The sequence below is a fragment of the Meleagris gallopavo genome, chromosome 1, assembly GCF_000146605.3.
Source record: "Meleagris gallopavo isolate NT-WF06-2002-E0010 breed Aviagen turkey brand Nicholas breeding stock chromosome 1, Turkey_5.1, whole genome shotgun sequence".
Classification (NCBI taxonomy): Eukaryota; Metazoa; Chordata; class Aves; order Galliformes; family Phasianidae; genus Meleagris; species Meleagris gallopavo.
In genome coordinates, this window is record NC_015011.2 from 110,712,680 (window position 1) to 110,716,983 (window position 4,304).

A 4,304-nucleotide genomic window follows, 5' to 3' on the forward strand; every position below is an offset into this window, starting at 1 on the left:
AGAGCAACCTACAACAGCAAAGACATAACAATGGCATCAGGGACAGAAGAGGCCCTCTCAAGGCCTTAGGATGCTCCAGGGTTTGAAATCCTTTTGAATCTTCTGGATTTTTCTATTGTTTTGACATAATTTTGCAGCTAGCAACTTCAGTGAGATACTCACTTGAATGGAGACCAAAAGTTAAATTAAAGAAGATAAGGCCACTGTGTTTGAGATATTAACTAAAGCCTTAACAAAGATGCCCAAAGGTAATAGTAGATCTGTCAGTGCCACAGACACTAAATTAGTTTCAGTTTATATGACATAGATTCCGTATGTTGAATAAAAACAAGCAGCTGGAAGTGAATTTTTTTTTTTAACGATTACCTGGGTTGGACACGTTATTCTGTCCCATGGAAATGCCAGCTAGAGAATTTGTGGTCAAAGGATATTGATATATCATATGATATGGAGAAATATTATTACGGCAATGCTGACCACACAGCTTGACAAAAGCACAGCAGATAGGGCATTAAAAAAAAAAAATCACAAATGTAAACTGAAATCTACAAAGGGAAGCAAGAAACAGGACACAAGAGGAATTAGCAACTCTTCTATCAAGACAAATGACTGTACTCTGGAGAAAGAAACTTGTCAGGTGGATCAAGCAGATGAGGCTACCTATCACAACACCTCCCTCCAGAAAAAGAAAAAAAGAAATAAAAAGATAGGGTAGACCTGGAAACTAAAAAGTCATCCCTAATCATCAGAAAATCTGGAAAAAAAACTAGTCCAAAAGATATTCTGGGAGAAATGCAAAGCCCAGAAACAAATTCTCTCTTAAAATAACTTACCACGCTGTCAAGAAAAAGGTTCATTTCAAGTGTAATTGTTGCTACAGCTTTTCACGCGTACTTGAAAGAATATTACTATCTATTACTATTACTATCTTGCGTACTTCTTCCTACCTTTTGTGTCAGAGCAGCAATATACTCACAGTACTGCACAAGGGGCTATGCTTTGTATTTCCAGCCACAACAGAGGCACGCATTAGCTTTAAGAAACCAATTTTTAAGCCATTCATCTTCTCTGAATAAAAAAGTATAAATAAATGCACAAGAGTACACAAAATACATACTCATGTTCCAGACATATTTAAGTATGTGCTACACTGTTTTTACAAAGCTTAAAAATCATCCAAGTCACCTTAGTTCCCATATTTTATTCTGTTCTCCAAAAATTGATTTTGAATGAAGCAAAATTTAAGACTGATCTTTAAAGTAAGTTAACATGCACACCTTTCTACATTAATTCTAATATCTCAGAAGAATGCTAATAAAATTTAGATTTTAAAATTTTAAATTGAATGTGATCATACAGGGTCATTTCTTAATGCTCAACGTAGCACACAAACTGTTATTCTGTTTGTTTAGTGTAACCTGGCTGTAAGAGACAGTCTGCACTACAGGGGAGTTAGTTATGCTATAGCCAGTGCTCTCCTGATATAAAGCAGCACAGTAGTTTTCTATAAATGCCAGCAAGAACTTGGTTAAAATGGTACATAATCTTTACAAAATACATCCTTTTCTCATAGGTGACTAACTAAAAATCTCATTTAGAAAAGCTTTGTTATGAAGACCCGGAATCATGTAATGACCCAGCTTTGCTACTGGCACGATGAAAACTGTTTGATGTATTACAAGCACAGTCACTTCTATCTTAAAAGATAATTTGTAAAGGCTGATTACTTGTGCAGTCTTGTAATGGAACATTAAATCTCAATCCATACGCTGCCAGACTGTTTATTTCTGTCGGTTTGGAGTACTTGACCTTAAGATGCAAAATAAACCCACGCTACATGAACAGCAGACCTGAGGAAGAGCTTAGGTCTGCCACTGGCTTGTGTGACTCTTCCTTCATCTCTACGGTTTTAAGAAGGACATCAATTATACAAATATTTGTCTGCCACTGAAGGTACATTACTTCAGTAACGAATTTTCAAACCGCTTGGGGATCAAATTAAAAGGGACTACATGAGTAACCTACAACAAGCTCCTGAAAGGAAGCTGACAAGCTTTCTGCTTATCCAGAAGTCTGACATTAATCACTAACTTCAGATATAGAGATGATGCAAAATCTTTAGAACCATTACTGAACCATCACACAGAGCAATATCTGATTTAAACACCTTACATTAATTTACCAGAGTAATGCTGAACAATTCAGTGTCCACACAGAACACGTTGCAGTCTGTCCCTGCTTACTGTACTTCTCAAGCCTGTCAAACACTAAATGCCATCAAGCACAGCAGTATGACATCAGCCACAGAAATTGCATGATTATGTACATCACTGTGCAGGGAAATATGAATGTTACTACTTACAGAATTCTTTTTCCGTTTTTAAATGCACCAAAGCAAGTCAGGCAGAAATAAATATGTACAATAAACACGTAGGAGTACAACCTAGGCTTACTATTAAAAAGAGATGAACAGCTAAAAAATGAGTAGTTAAAGCTTAAGGAAACTTTCAATGTGGAAAACCAACACAATGAGGAGTATGAGTGCACTGCAACCTCTACAGCTGTGGCCCAGAGTACATTTTTGCTACACAGAGTTCTTTCCCTGGAAGAGATGAATAGGGGACGACAGCGGTGCTGAATGATTATTCTGTCTGTTTGCAAGGAGGAAAACCTGGCTTCCAAATGAACAGCACCTCAGAGACACTACAGCACCAAGAGGCGGACAGTAGGAATGGACCTCTGTCAGTTTAAGCCCAAGAGAGAAAAAATACAACAACCAAACAAATGTTTTATGAGGGCTCTAGAACAAACACTTTGGAAGTCCATGGGGAAAAATAATGTGGTCTCCAATTTTTCAGCAAAGCCATTTCTAGATCTCTAATCTTTTTTATAGACTGGCCATGTACATTTTGAAAAAGATTCAGTCTGCAGCAGAGAGATTTGGAAGAATTTATATAGCTGCTGAGCATTTACAAGTGGAAAAAAATAATAATCTCGCATTTTTTATTTGCATGGCATTCTGCAGTGACTACCATATCCATTCTTTCCACCAGAGGATAATCTCTCTGCTGAGGATGAGACGAAGTTCATAACATGGCCATTAGTGAAGTTGTACAGAAAAATCCCACTGTGATGGACCCAAAGGAACACGATGTGAGCTCCCTGCACCTGGGGGGGCCGGGGTGATCTGCACCGCTCCATGGGCCAAGGCAGGAGCATCACAGGGGAACAGTGCTCCTTTTTTTTAATATTATTATTATTTATTTTTTTCCCCCCAGACAGGCTGGAGGATACAACCGTTTGTGATGGAGGACAATTAGCAAAAGCAGCAGGGGGATGCTTGCCAATAATCACCGAGATTTGAGGTTAAGCAGCTGTAAATCTGCATTAATCGTGCCAGGAATTCAGCTATTTACAAAAGCTTTTAAAGAGCAAACAAATAAGAGCGGGGAGGGGCGTAGAGATGGGAAGGGAGCCTGGCTGTCCTTACCTTCGCACTGTTTCCCTTCGCCCTTATAACCTGGCTTGCAGATGCATTTGTAGGACTTTGGCGTGTTTTGGCAAATGGCATCGATGTGACAGTCGTCTGTACCTTCTGTGCACTCATCAACATCTGGAATACAGAATAAACCCAAAGAAGACGTGAGACCTGAGAAAGGAACACACTCCTTGCAGAAGCTGTTCGCTTGCCTGCCTTCCTAGCACCACCCTGGAATTGAGAGCATCTAAACTGACATGATCAAACCAGCCAGCGAGTTATTCTAAGTCTAAGCGCTGGCTTTTTCTCTCCAGTAAATTAGGGATCTTGGTCCCACGTTTCTGTATTAAAACAAGAATCATTAAACTTACTAGAAATTAGTGCCTGTTGGATAGGTCTGGCAGGAGAGATCCGCATCACAGTTAGTTGAAACAAGTGAGAGCTTAAATGAGGAGAAAGCAAGCCTATTTGCATTATTTGCATACTGTAGCAAATATATGTTAATTTAGGAAAATATATCCCAATTTATTTCAACTATGCTGACGGAGGAATGAGAGGAGTAAAACTCCAAACAGCAAAACTGCCTTCATCCTTTTTATTAAACGGCGAAATACAAGTAAATGGCAAACCCTACGAACCTCGTTAAGTTAGTGACCTGTACCAGCATCATTTACCGAGCATCGCCTGGAAGGGAACGGTGCCGGCCGCCCTCCAGCCGCCGCTGCCGCTCTGACGCGGCGGGCTCTGAAAGGGGACCGGAGCGCTTTTCTCGCTCTCAGGGGAGGAAGCCTTTACAAACATCTCAGCGGCGGGCATTCGTTTTCTC